The sequence below is a fragment of the Python bivittatus genome, unplaced genomic scaffold (genome assembly GCF_059951505.1).
Source record: "Python bivittatus isolate LINGU-HERP-01145 unplaced genomic scaffold, Pbiv_v1 ctg000440_np1212, whole genome shotgun sequence".
NCBI classification, from domain to species: Eukaryota; Metazoa; Chordata; class Lepidosauria; order Squamata; family Pythonidae; genus Python; species Python bivittatus.
Window position 1 is genome coordinate 8723054 of NW_028277063.1, and position 15129 is coordinate 8738182.

A 15129-nucleotide genomic window follows, 5' to 3' on the forward strand; every position below is an offset into this window, starting at 1 on the left:
ACTTTTTTGAGTTGATGGTTGCCTCATGGAGTAATAGAGGTAGTGGTTGCCATTTCATTTCTATACCACACTTCTAAAAGGTCTCAGGGAAACTTACATTAAAATTGAAATAGTTCAGATACATTCAAACAAAATAAACAGATTAAATCAACATTGATTCTAACCAATATTAAAATCTATTTAGAATGTTTAAATCCTGTTTAAGAGACTGGGTGAAGAAAAAAGCTTCTTTGGCACCCTCAAAGGCCTCTAAAAAAGGTAGACTCCTAACATCCAATTCTATAAACTGGGAAACTGAGAAGACCTGGTCTTAGATCACTGAAAGATGAGCTGGTAGAACCTGAAAATGGACCTCTTCTGACAATCTAATCAGTACTAGACAGTTTGCTGAGAATTGTCAGATAAAAATTTAAAGCTATTTAGAGTTCTAAAGATGACAGCTAGAGCTTGATATTTCATCAAGGAATTTTGGACAGTCAGTGCAACTCTCTAATGACAACCAAAACATTTTTCACTCCAAATATCCCCAGAGACCAAGTTGGCTATTAGCTTTTGAAGTTTGGACCTGATATACAAAGGGAGCCCTATACAGAATGCCTAGCAATAGTTCATACTGGAGGTTATCAACTGATGTACCACTGTTTCATGATGTGGGGATGAAGCTATCAAATTAAGAAAAACTGATGAAATAGTGCTCCTTTCAGTCTGATACACCATAGTAACATACATACATACATACATACATACATACATACATACATACTGTATATATATAAAATTTATGTGCCACCCATCTCCCCCAGAGGGTGACTCTGGGTGGTTGACAATTAAAATCAAACCTCAAAAACAGTTAAAAATATAAATATCCACATTAATTTAGTTAAAAAAAATTAAACTGTATAAAAAGACTATATACATAAAAAGACTAAAACATTCAAGATGATGGGGTGGTAGAATCAATTATGCCACGAGCCAATTCCAATGATGCAAGACCCCATCAGGCCCCCAGGCTATCTGGCATAGCCAAGATTTTACACACTTCCTGAAGACCATGAGAGTAGAAGCACACTGAACTTTGGGTAGTATGGTGTTCCACAGAGCAGAGGCCACAACAGAAAAGGTCCTCTTCCTAGACCCTGCCAGTCAAAATTCCTTGACTGGAGTGGTCTGCAACATGCCCCTCTCAACATTCAAAACCTGAATCCAAAAACATTCCCATAATGGATTCCTGTTCTTTCTGGGATAGGTAACCCCTTCCAAAACAGGAGAATCCACCTGATCATCCAAAATCATCATCCGCAATAAACACATCTGGATCCCTATAACCTTCCCCAGCCATGGATGACTGGAGACTAACCTATAATTATTAATCCCTAAGGGTTCCACAATAGATTCTTAAAAGGAGATCACCTACTCTGAATAAGAAAGCATCCTCCATTCTCAAGGATTCATTTAAAGTGCCATAGTTAAACCTAGATTCCAGGAGTATATTTATAGTGGAAGGACATTGAATTCCTTCCATTACAATATTCCTTACAATATAGGAAAGCTCTGATGGACATAAACTTGCCAAATGGTCAGGTTGGGTCTATGAGTGCATACCATTGACTCTTCTGTTAATTGACAGAATGTTGTCTGCATAAATTAATATTGCTTGCCACTGTTAATCAACTAGAAGCTTTTGAATGTTCATTATGGTGAAATTGTGGTAAGGCTGTGAAGACTTCACAGAAACTGTATTTGGACGTCTAGGACGTCTACAATTTAAAGGAAATCTGTCCAAGATTCACCTCCAATTCAGATATTTTAGTACATTTCAGCCTTAGTTATGATCTTGTATTTATTTGTACTGGAGAAATTACACTTGCAGCATTGTAACTCACTTTAGTGTGTAGACTAGGACTATCCCAGAATATGAGCTGGATTTGCATTCTTGAAAAGAAAACTAATTTCTTACATTGGTTCACCAATAAATGAATGGGGAACTTCACAGAAGGTAACTGGGTCTGTAGGCATGAAGGTAACAGAAGTAATGCAACCAACAATGAGATAACCAGATTGGAAATAGTTGTGTTGAATAGGGAGGGGATTATCAATAATGCAAAGTTTCATGTCAGACTTATAAATCATAAGGCACAACAGTAGGAGTAAAACTATCAAGATTATTATGCCTCATAGATATCTACAGTAGAGTCTGTCCGAAATGCTTTACAGCCTCAAACATTCTTCACGTGATCTGCATTGCCACCCACTCTCACACTCCTCACAATCTGAATGCAAGTGCAAAATTATCAGGAATAAATCTGATAGCATACAAGAGTATGTATGTGTGAGAGAGAGAGAAAGAAAGAGAGAGAGAGAGAGAGAGAATTGCAATCAAGTAAATTCTGATTTCTCTGTGGCTTTGTGAAAAATGTCTTTCTTATGGTGCATATTCATCTTTCCATTGGATTAATAAATTTGTTTATTTATTTATTTATTTATTAAAATTTTCTCCCGCCCATCTCCCCCCAATGGGGGAACTCTGGGCGATTCACAATAAACATTAGAACATAAATATATAAACATATAAAACCATAAATTAAAACATAACTAAAAAGAAGAAGGAGAGACCAAGGGGATGAAAACCTGAAGCTGAAGGCCGAGGCCTCTATGGGGCTAGCCATCCCCATGCTTGAGGTATTCTCACCCCACCCCAGGCCAGGTGGCAGAACCAGGTCTTCAAAACCTTACGGAAGGCCAGGAGTGTGGGGGCTAATCGCATCTCTGGGGGCAGGATGTTCCAAAGAGCAGGGGCTACTGCAGAGAAGGCCCGCCTTCTGGACCCCGCCAGTCAAAGTACTTTCACTGAGGGGGTCCGAAGCATGCCCTCTCTGTGTGATCGGGTGGGACGGGTTGAAGTCATAGGGGAGAGGCAGTCCCTTAGATAACCTGGTCCCATTTTCAAAGGAGTTAGTGTCAAAGAAATCAATTTATTAAGATTCTTTTTGGCTGGGAAATGTTGTAATATCCCCAAAAATATTACATTTAAAGCTAGAATCTCCGACAGTAACTGTTTTCAAAATGAGTTGTAGTAGAGTTCTGCATGGGAAAAAAAACTGGTTAAAGCAATGAGAGTCGAAAATTAGAGACTGTTCCTTGTTACATAACAAATTCATATTACAGGTTGAATATAATAAAACCAAAATGAAACCAAAAGCATTGGCAAGGCTGTAACAGAAAAAACATGTTTGAATAACTAGTGGTCTTGCAAAAAGGTTTTGGGGAAAAAAGTTTTTACTGAAATAGTGAAAATGCCTAATCAAGGTCTTGTACTTGACTGTGGTTTAACCATTATCAGCATTTGTGGAAGTACATAAAATTACTGTAATTTTGTTGGTGGCTACTAGACAATTTATAACTCATACATGGGAGAGAATAATATTTCAGTGTCAGTTTGGATTCATCCATGTTGAGAAATAGCCCCAGTGGACAAACTTAAATAAAAAAAAGGGGGGGCTTGGTTTAGCTCAAAATAATGTTCTAACAGTCTGGGGAAGTAGTTATGGTATCAGATTAGAAATTAGGAAACTGTGGGTAACTTTCGGCCAGTCACTCTCTCTCAGCCATACATTTATGTACTTCTAACCCAGTATTCTGTGGTCAGGTTTTTATTCACTTAAAAAGAACCAGTGAATGCTGTTGTAGTATTTGTTAATATAGATACCCATAATATAATTGCAAACAAACAAATTCTAGTGAACAAACCAGTTTCATACTTGTACCACATTACAGTTCCAAAATTCAGGAGAGCCTTATCTTTAGCCCGATTTAACGCTCTCCCTACAGCCGTTCTAGAAGGAAGATACAGGAAAATCCCTTATGATATTTGATACTGCCCCTGTGGCACGGGTGCCATTGAAACCACAGTCCATGTTCTCTTGTATTGTCAGTTTTATAGGGACATCCGCTTTCAGCTGATTACCCCTCTTTTATTTAAATTCCCCGGGCATTCCGATAATTTTTATTTGCACTATTTGCTAAATAATCAAGATAAATCTATTTCCTTAAAAGTTGCAAAATTTTGCTACATAATGTGTAAGCTTTGCCCACAAATGGTTGCTAATAGTTATTGAAGAAAGGGGTAGTACTGTTGTCTGTTTTATTGTATGTATTTTTATTGGTCAATGACTGAAATAAATATGATGATGAACATATCTGGAAGTTCTATAGTAAAATAAGAAAACTTGATCACTGTATTTAGCTACATTCAATATTATTTAAAAAAAAAAAAGATAAGTACCATTTCTGCACTCATGTGTGCTTCCAAGCACCCTTTTCCCTTCAAATCTTGATTGCAGCATAGCAATAAAGACTAGCACTCCAGAAAAGCAAATTAAAATTGGAATTAGAAGGGTTGCTGCATCTGCTCAGTACAACTGAAGTTCATTTCAGGTCAAACTGGTGATGTATAATGCGTCATCCATAATATCTCTGGTTAATGCTTCAAATACGTTATTCACTAAGGCCATTGAAGCTCTTCATCTGAAACCTGGCAGAGGTAATGTCCTCTAGAGGAGATTCCACTACTCCTTTAAAAAAAAAAAATCCCATCATTCCAAAAACTGATACAGAGCCACACATTTCCATGCTTTCCCATAATGATATACGGGAAATACATGTACACTGTCTGTTTGTGTGTGTATATTTCAGATTGAATCTTAATTATTTAAGCAACTTGAATCAAATAAATTTGTCCTGAACAAAAGCATACCCTCTTAACACCTCAGATTTACAGTTAAAACTAAATGACAGATATGTATTGTCGAAGGCTTTCACGGCAGGCATACGATCGCTGTTGTGGGTCTTCCGGGCTGTGTGGCCGTGTTCTGGAAGTTTTGTTTCCTAACGTTTCGCCAGCACCTGTGACCAGCATCTTCAGAGTGCAGGAGCACAGACAGGAGCAGTTCCCAAGCAAACCCCCCAACCCCCCCCCCTTTCCCCTACCCTCAGATCTCTATAAATACCCACAAAAGGGTCACATCACCCTGGGCACAGAGAGAACTGCTCCTGTCTGTGCTCCTGCACTCAGAAGATGCCGGTCACAGGTGCTGGCGAAACGTTAGGAAACAAAATTTCCAGAACACGGCCACACAGCCCGGATGACCAACACCAGCCATAAATGACAGATAATTTGAGCATGCTTTGCTCCTGTAATTGAAAGCCCACCAAAAATCTGTACCTCTCACAAATCAGTGACTAAATTACTACAGCTACAATTGAAGAGTGTTAAAAGAAAGGAATATTTAAAAGAAGAGTTGGGTTGCATATTAGTAATTTTTTCTTTTAGTTAGTTGTTCCCTGTTGTTTAGCTCTGGCCTAACAAGGATTATGTAACATTTGGGGAAATATATGCACCCCAGCAACCCAGCACTAGAGGCCAAAATGGAGAAAACCTCCACAGACACCATGTATTTCCCTTTGGTGCTCAGGTAGGATGGAATAAAGGAGAGCCACACACTGCAGAAGATCAGCATGCTGAAAGTGAGACATTTGGCCTCATTGAAACTGCTGGGGAGCTTCCTGGAGAAAAATGCTACTGTGAAACTGGCAGCTGCCAGAAAGCCCATGTAGCCCAGCACACAGCAGAACATTGTAGTTGAGCCTTCATTGCATTGCAGTATCATTTCCTCAATTTCTGAATGGGTGTCAATGTCAGGGAATGGTGGAAATGTGAACAGCCACATGGTGCAGATGCCTGCTTGAATCAGTGAACAAGAAAGAACAATGGAGGTGGCCAATCTTTTTCCCACCCATTTCCTCATCTTGGAACCTGGCTTGGTGGCCATGAAAGCCAGAACCACAGTGATGGTTTTTGCCAGCACAGAAGATACAGCCACTGAGAAGATGATGCCAAAGCTAATTTGTCGGAGGAGACATATTATATCGCCTGGTGCAACAAGGAACTGCAGTGAGCAAAGGAAGCAGAGAAGGAGAGAGAAGAGAAGAATATAGCTGAGGTTTCGGTTATTGGCCTTGACGATGGGAGTATGGTGATACTTCAGAAATGTTGCCAGTACCACCAGTGTGCAGAAAGAAAAGAAAAGTGCCAAAATTACTAGACTTATTCCCACTGGTTCTTTGTAAAACAAGAATGACATTCTCTTGGGAATACATGAATCTTGGTCCATGCTTGGATATTGATCTTCTGGGCATTTCGAACAGTCTTCCATGTCTGGAATTTAAATATACATGTATTAAATATATATGCATGCATATGGGTATATATTTCAATGTGTGTGTGTGTGTGTGCATGTATTCTGTGATTATTCTATTATTATTATTATGACACAGGTCTCTGATATGCCTTTCTTAACAGCAAGATTGGCACTGACATTATCCATCTCACTTTTTCCTCTTGTCTTTGGATTTTAGGGAGCATAGTGAACAAGGTAATTCTCTCTTAAGGATTTCTATTTAATATTTCTAATTTATTACTATGTGTTTTCAGTTGTGTGTATTTAATTATATATTTCTCTGGTTTTCCTGTTGCATCTTGTTTTTATGGAATACAATCTGCTCCAAAATGTTTATAACAGTACTGCTGAACTTAATATAAATAAAAATAAATATACTAGGATTGTGCTGCTATCACTTCATCTATATTTAATTTTGTTCATTTTTATGTTCCTGTAGCACAAAATGAGTGTTCATATCTACAAATGCAAGTTATGCTCAAGGAAAGGAGGAAAGGATTTGCCTCTTCTCCTCCTATCATCAGGACATTTCCATCTCAATATTATGGCAAAGATTTTGTGGAAGATAGAATGATACGTAATTATAGAAATGAGAAGGCAATTCCTACGTAAGAGAAATTTGGAGTTTCAATATTATTTTTATCAACTGTGTTAATTGCATGAATTTTTGCTGAGCCATAGCCAACTCTTTTTTCTGAAGTCTTTCTTTCACTTGGTAAGGGAACCCTTCTTTCTTGGAAGAGCAAAATATTCCAACAGACAAAAGAGTATAATTCAGGTTCCTGCACAACCCTAATGCAACTTAGTTCATGATGCCTCTTACCCTTCTGACTTGACATCTTCTCTTTGGGACATGGAAGGCAGTCATAGCAGCAAAACGGCTTCTCCTCCTGCTTTCTTCTGAAATAACCAGGGAGGCAACTTTCAGTACACACTGAAATAGGCAGTGACTGCCCAATAGATGAAAGGAGGAAAATGTTAGCAGTCACTCAGATACTTGAAAAGAAGATTGTAGTCCTGTTATTTGATATTTGGCAAGTAAAGAAGGCTAATTCTACTGTCACTTCTTTTTTTCTTTCCATCTCATCGTTATCATGAAAAAAATCAATATTGAATCTTTCTTTTTTTTCACCAATTATATAAATAACATTATTCCTTCTAAACTGGGAAGTACTTTAGACTCAAACTATGCTCCAATGTTGAACTTAATTCAGTGGGACTTATAACTGAAGTCCTCTTTGTGAACATTTAATCAGTCACTGTTGGGCAATCAGATATTTTAAATAAAATTAAAGAGCAATTAACCTTTTTTTCCCCCCAGACATATTCAAATAAAACAGAATCTGATTCAGAGGTTTTGGATATAATGAAAGTATTGACAAGAGGGTTGTTAAAAGGTGATGATAATAAAGTCAGAAGAAGCATAGTCAAAAGAGATGCCAAATTTTGAATGAAAGATCAGATGTTGAGTGAAAACACAAATCAATCCATAGTAATAAAATATGTAGATAATAGTCAGCAAAACAAAGAAACAAGCAAACAAAACCAGAAGCAAAGAGCTTCACACCTTGCTTATAAATAAAATGTATCATGGATAGAGATAGATATATTATAGGGAGACCTAGCATTCATTCGCAACAACAAGAAATCCAGGCTTCTGTACATTTTACAACCTGGTTCTCAGGATTATTTATTTATTTATTTATTTATTTATTCATTCATTCATTCATTCATTCATTTATGCAATTTATATAGCCACCCATAGCACAAGCAGGTGACTCTTGGTGGAGTACAAGAAGGCTAAAACAGTAAATAAATATGGAAGATACCTCATTCTAAATCACTGGATAACATCTAGAGTGGCTTCAGGTAGATGTTAGGTAGCAGAGAGTGAGAACCAAATCTTGTGGCACCCCTCATGGGAGCTGCCAATGGTTTCTTTCTCCTCCCCTACAAGCATAGATTGGAACCACCCACACAGAAGTGGGTGCCTCCAACCCCCAACCTTTGCAGGAATTCCAGGAAGATACTATGGTTGATAGCATCCATTCTGAATACTATGTCTCATCCTTGTTACAAAAGAAATAACCCCATTAGTAGTGATCAGAGCAGGAGGATTCGAATGATACAGTTTTATTCAATTTATAGGACATCCACAGATCTTTTTTTAAGCAGAACTTGTCCAAAAATTTATTTTGTTTTTTCCCTATGCATCTAAGAAAACAAATATGGCTGATTCATTTTTATCAAAATAGAAAACTAAAATATCTACCAAAAAACTAATATGTATGTATGTATGTACAGTAGAGTCTCATTTAACCAACCTTCACTTATCCGACATTCCGTCTTATCCAGAGCCCCTAAAAAAACACAACAACACGCATAAATCGGCGACGAGAAAAGTGTGCCTCTTGTTTGTGAGCATGAGTGTACTCTTTCTTGTTGCTCCTGATGGTGTGGTGCCGCAACGCAAAAATCGATTGCAACAGGCGTAGCAGGCGCGCGCGTCTAGCCTATGACTCATGTGTCGGTCATGTCTCGCCTTTTCTAATGGTCGCTCAGTGCAGTTTGTTATTGCATGTGGATCGGGTTCTTTTTTTTTTATCGCACTCAATCGTTACTGTGTGTTATCCGACATTTTCGCTTATCCGACGTTTTGCCAGCCCATTTATGTCAGATAAGCGAGACTCTACTCTGTGTGTGTGTGTCTGTGTGTAATCTATCTATCTATCTATCTATCTATCTATCTATCTATCTATCTATCTATCTATCTATCTATCTATCATCTATCTATAATGAATTGGTCCAGATCCCCCCAAAATTGAATTGTAAAGGATATGTATATGCACTTTTTTCTATAATATGCACTTTTAAGTGTATGTTAAACAGCCTGCATCATAAATAAGCATTCATAGAAGACAATTTTGTAGTCAAAATTGTTCTCTATCCATCTCCAAATGGATACCTTAATGCAATTCAGACCAAAGCTCCTGCCTCATCCTCTTATGAAGCCTGTCCTACAAGCTCTGCTGCTCCTTTATCAGCAGCTATGGCTGAGACAAGCTTTTCAAGAGAGGCAGGCTGTGCAAAAGAGGGAGAAAAACATTTTTTCTTCTGCTTACAATGTATATTATCTCCCTCAGATTCCAAAGAGCAATGGAAATCAGCTTAATTATTACATTTGTTTGGCAGCTCTTTCAGCAAAAGCTCTGTCTCATGTAATCCCAGCCCATCCCCAGCTGTTCAGATAAATAGAGTGAAATTTCAATATGGAGTAATGTATCTAATAATATTGGAATAATTGGACACCAGAAGTATCAAATACGTGAAGAGTTTTGTAGCCGCCAGATCTGATTAGCTGGAACAAAATGGGGATTCATTATGATTTATGATTTCATTTTAGGGATCAGATTCTGTTTAATCTTCATTAAATCAAAGCACCCCTTCTAAGCTTTGCATACTCCTATTATACATGCAAGTTATTGGAAAAATAATGATTAACACAGGTCTCCAATATATATATTTTGCAGTCAACCATGTGTGCCTAAGTTCAGAAGTAAAATATAATGAGTTGGTAAAAAGTTGCCGAATAATTTGCTATTCATTTTAAACTTACCTAGAGTGACTTCAATCAGGTACAAAATATTAATACATGTATGTACAGTTATACTACCCATTAAAGCAATGATTTTCGACATGAACACATAGTCCATATTACCATTGGGGGGAATTCATATATCTAGGGGGCCATAAGAAGTTTCTAAGGGGAGCATCCAAATGTAATTGCCAGGTGCACAATGAGATTGTCATCTCATTCTCTGTGCTAAGTTCAGCAGCATAAATACTGAAAATTACTAATGTTTGTAATACATATCTGTCGGCTAACGATGACTGTCTGGGGGTTCAGAGAGGTAAATGAGACTCAGAAAGGGTCCATGAACAAAACAAAACAAACAAACGAAGATTGAGAACCACTGCATTAGAGTAATGGGTGAGTAAATACTTTCTATTTATCTCCAATTATTTTTTTAAGTTGACTGCAACATATGCTTACAAACTCAATAATACTTTCTGTAATGGATTAGCTATTCCTGCTTTTCAGAAATGTGTAATTCTTATACTGCTTATAATGCCACCCTGCTGTAGAGAAATTTGTATCAACTGAAAGAATAGGTATTTTTTAATTCTTTCTTTGTTAAATGATATAGACCTGTCATTTAGATACAGGTAGTCCTCACTTACCAACCACTTGTTCAGTAACTGTTTGAAGTTTCAATGGCACTGAAAAAAGAGATGTATGATTGGTATTCAAAGTTGCAGGTGTCACAGTGTTCCCACAGTCATGTGATCACCATTTGCAACTTTCACAGCTGGCTTCTGATAATAGGAAAGCTGGCAGGAAGTTGCAAGTTGTGGTCACACAACGTCCCACTTACGGTCTTGGGTGATTCGCTAATGACCACAGCCAGAACTGACGTTGTAAGCAAGCACACTCACATGACATTTCACTTTATGACTGCATCACTTAGCAATGGATTTATCGGTCCCAATTGTGGTTGATCAGTGAGGACTGTTTGTATCACCCCAGTCATCCAAAGAAAATCAGCTACATTCAGAACCCACTTGGTTGAAAGAGCTGTGCCAAGTGATGGCTTCCTCATGAATGGTGAACATTTTGTCTTCACCAGCCCAGGGATCCAGCTTCCCAACTTTCACTCGATGGAAGGACTGATTTGGGAATATCATCCAGTTCTCAATATCTAGTCCTGTAACTAGTTCTCCATTCTGGTCAAAGGAAATTTCATCCCCAACACTGTTGTTAAATGCAATTCTTTTCAAATAGAAGTGAAGCTGAATATAGAAACAATGCGAACATATTTGTAAAAAGAAAAGAGAAGAGAGAGAGAGAGCATGATTAATATAATTATGTGATAGGTCAAAACAGTTTATACATGAGAGAGATACTTCCTAATGGGCAATGTTCTGGTGATCCTCCAGGTACATTTGCTTATATGCCACCATTGATCAAAAAATATTTATAGAATAGCTTACAAATATTTATAAATAAAAGAAATCTAGCTCCCCTAAAACCATAGATCTAGGAGACTTTAATTCTCAAAAATATACTGGGGGGGGGGTTATTTAACACATAAAGATGATAAAGTTTGCACTATTTTTGACTAGGATTAATAAAATATATACTCTGCCCAGCTATTATTTGAGATATGCAGATCGGAAAAGATTCAGTCAATTTAATTTTTATGCCAGCTATAGAAAGGAGTAGACAATGGTTGCATGTTCTTGTTAAAATATCAGAAGGAAGGAAGGAAGGAAGGAAGGAAGGAAGGAAGGAAGGAAGGAAGGAAGGAAGGAAGGAAGGAAGGAAGGAAGGAAGGAAGGAAGGAAGATGGAAAGATGTGATTTTTTACTGATTCTATAAGATTCCATGATGGGGAAGAGAGTTTGGATTCAGTGACTGATATGTTGGTGCTCAAACTGGAGTGATCCTTAAATGCATGGGAAGGTGATGAGAGGTGATGGAGAGATGGAAAATTAGACAAAGAACAGTTTCAATCAGACTGAAAGCATAAAGGATAACTAAGATTCTGTTAAATCTTTTTGCTGCTACCTATTGCTCTTTTTGCTTGATTTGCTACTTGAGGGTTTAAAAAAAAACCTAAAAAAAAAAAGCAATGAGATGCCTGTGTCCTTTGAGTGAAGTGTTTTGACTGGAGCAGGATTGGGAAGTGATTGCTGTCAAACCTAGGCATAACTTCTAGGGTCTTGGCATAAGAGAATATGTCCCTAGATACAATTATATAATCAATAGCACTTGTTCTGGAGCCAGACAGCTAGGTGAATTCAGCAGGGTGATCACTTTCAAGGGCACCATTTAAAATGTGGAGGATTAGCCTGAAGGCTGTTTGAGCCAGGCAGAGGCCTGCAAAGTTTGGTTTCAGATTTTTTGAGCAACAGGTGAGGAGGAACCCACTGGCTTCAGGGTTGGGAGGGGGACACTTGTGCTGGGCACAGAGGTGTGATCATTGGGGCCCAATATAGCATTGAGGTCCTCTCCCAGGACTACAAATACATTTCAGTTCAACAGTATAAGGTCAGCAGCATAAGTTTCCAGTTCAGCCCACAAGGCTTTGATCTGAGGTTTCTGCCTCATTGGGGACATAGAAGCATTTATTATCAACAGGGTATGGTGGTTGAATTGGATTAACATTGCCATGGCAGATGACTTTAATGAGGGGAGGGGCCTTGATTGGTACATAGATTAGTGAAGACTAGGACCGCCCAGCCCCTTTTACTCTTTCGTGCTTTACCCTTGGTTCTGCCTCAACTGAAAATGAATGAAATCCATTAAATAGCAGTTCATCTCCAGTCCATATTTCCTGAATTAATATGATGTCATGATGAGAGAGGAAGTCAGTAAAACAAGGATCTCTGCAGGATGCAACACCCCCCCCCCCTTCCATGTTAGGTGACCTTATGCTGGTCACTTGGATGTCAAGTAGTTGCCCTGCAAACCAGGGGCTGGGAGGGAAAGTTTTGCAGGGGAGGTAACTTCACTTTAGCTGATGATTGGGATGATTGTAATTGTGTCTCTCTCTCTGGGGAGGAAGCTGGGGTACCTGGGTGTTATTAGTACCCAGAGGAAGGGAGTAGAATGGATTGGAGCAGCTGTTGGGATAAAGTTCAGGAGCAGTATTGGAAAACTGGCCTCCATAAGGAAATCAAAAGGAAGTCTTGGGACCTTTCCTAGTAGGAGATTTCTCTTAGTCAATTCTATTTTACTCTGAGCCTGTACTAAGGGCACTTTATGTGCCTATCCATATCCACTTGTAAGGCTTTCCTTGCTGACTTTGCCCATAACTCTCTCACCTCTTACTGTGGGTCTTAGAGATGCTATGTAAAGTTTGGTTGATAAGTATATTTTGTTACCTCCTAGCTATACATCTCCTTCTTAACTTATAGTCAGATACTTCTTTTGCATGAGCCCTTATATAATTTTGTAAAGTTTTTCCTGTTGAACATGGAAGTCATTGAACCACTGATTCTTTTCTGAACCATTTTCAAGCAATCATAACACATTCAAATATTACCAAAAATCCCTCTATAACCTCCTCCAACCACAAGTTTCTGCCCTTCCTTTCCATGTTTAGTGGGGAATGTAGGTCTGGAAGCATTTGAGCATTCTACAAAACAGCCAGCATTTCAAGGAATTCTTTACTCTTTTCTTCTCTACCTAACCTTTCTTTTTTACCAGTCCCTTGTTTAACTTCTCTCCATATTCTCCTCTCTCTCTTCTGCTTATTCTTATTCTTTCTTCATTATTCTGCCTGTCCACTACTTGACATTGTTCTGTCGCAATGCTAAAGGTTGTCATCTTTCTTTTTCTATTTTTTTCTTCAGCTGCTCAGGATGATGTACCCTTCTCTCTCTTTCACAGGATCACTTTAATCACCATTCAAAGAGGAAACCATAAGACATTCCTAACTATCTGTCTAACCCTCACTGCTCTTTGTGATCAGGAGGCAGTATATGGGCTGAAGAATTCCTGCAATTCAATGTATTTGGCTATGCAGAAAATTACCTGCCATGGCTGGGTGTCCTGAAGATTCCATCTTCTCTGATGCTGTTGTTGGCCCAACTGCATGGCATGAAAAGCATGTGCCACAGCATACACTGCATTGTATATACTGTAACTCTGACTGGTCATCCTCATTTCAAAAAAAGCCCCAGGAAGGTTCTCCAGTTTTTCCTTCCCAGTGCAGGCATCCTCCGTTTCCTCATTCCCAGATGGGTTTGGAAATACACAGCCAAATGCATGCTCCCACACATTTTTGAGGAAACCATCTTGATGAACGAATGAGAAATGATTTCTGGTCTGAAGAAAATGCTGGAATCCTTCAATTTCATTTGAATAAGCTGCAAAGGACAGTGTACCATGGAGGTCTTGGATGTCCCAGCTCTTCTGATAAAAGAATGATGCAAGACCTGTATGGGAAGCTACAATCCACACCTTACCTTTTGGCTTTATAGACACTATTTCCATTTCAGGGAGATATAACAACCATCTCAAATGTAAAACATATTTATCATTGATTATCACAACATTAGCTTTGCTGTTCATAAAAAGATGAAATGTCTCCACAAGCCATTTCAGAACATCAGACATATTATTGACATAAATTGTCCTGAGCTGCTCCAAGAAGGCAATACAGATGCCATTGAGAGAAAACATTGAAAAAATCAGTTGTTCAAATTTTGGTCCAACAAGTCCTTTCACAAGTATCCCAACCCAGGTCCACTTGAAGTGCAAAAGTAGCTGAAGAATCCCCCTGAAATGGAAATCTTCATCCGGAACCATGTGGTAATAGAAAGGGATTTCAGTTTTACCATTCATACTTGGAGGAGGGCCATATAAGAACTATAGAAATAATAATAAAAAAACAATAGATAGGAAAACAGTTGACAAAAAAAAAAAAAAGCATCTTCTGCAAATGAAGAGTTGTGGAATGTTTCAGAATATGCTTTCACAGTATTTATCTGCATAAAATATTTGTGAGAGTAGGTTTGCATTAGATGATTGTTGTGTTCCCTTCCATCTGCATAGTTCTATGATTCTATGAATTTCCATCCTCCTTTTACTCAACTTGGACATTTCTTCTATTTCTTCACCAATGGAAATAATTTTGTCTATCAAAGTGGTTTATGCTATGTTGTAAAACCACGGAGCACGTGTAAACTCCTTCTTTTACAGACAGAAACAGATTGACAAAAGAAAGCACCTACCTTCTGACCTGAAATATAATAGTTCTGAAATACCTTAATGTATGCCTTCACATTATTCCCTTGCACAAGCTATTGATGAGACTATGGTTGT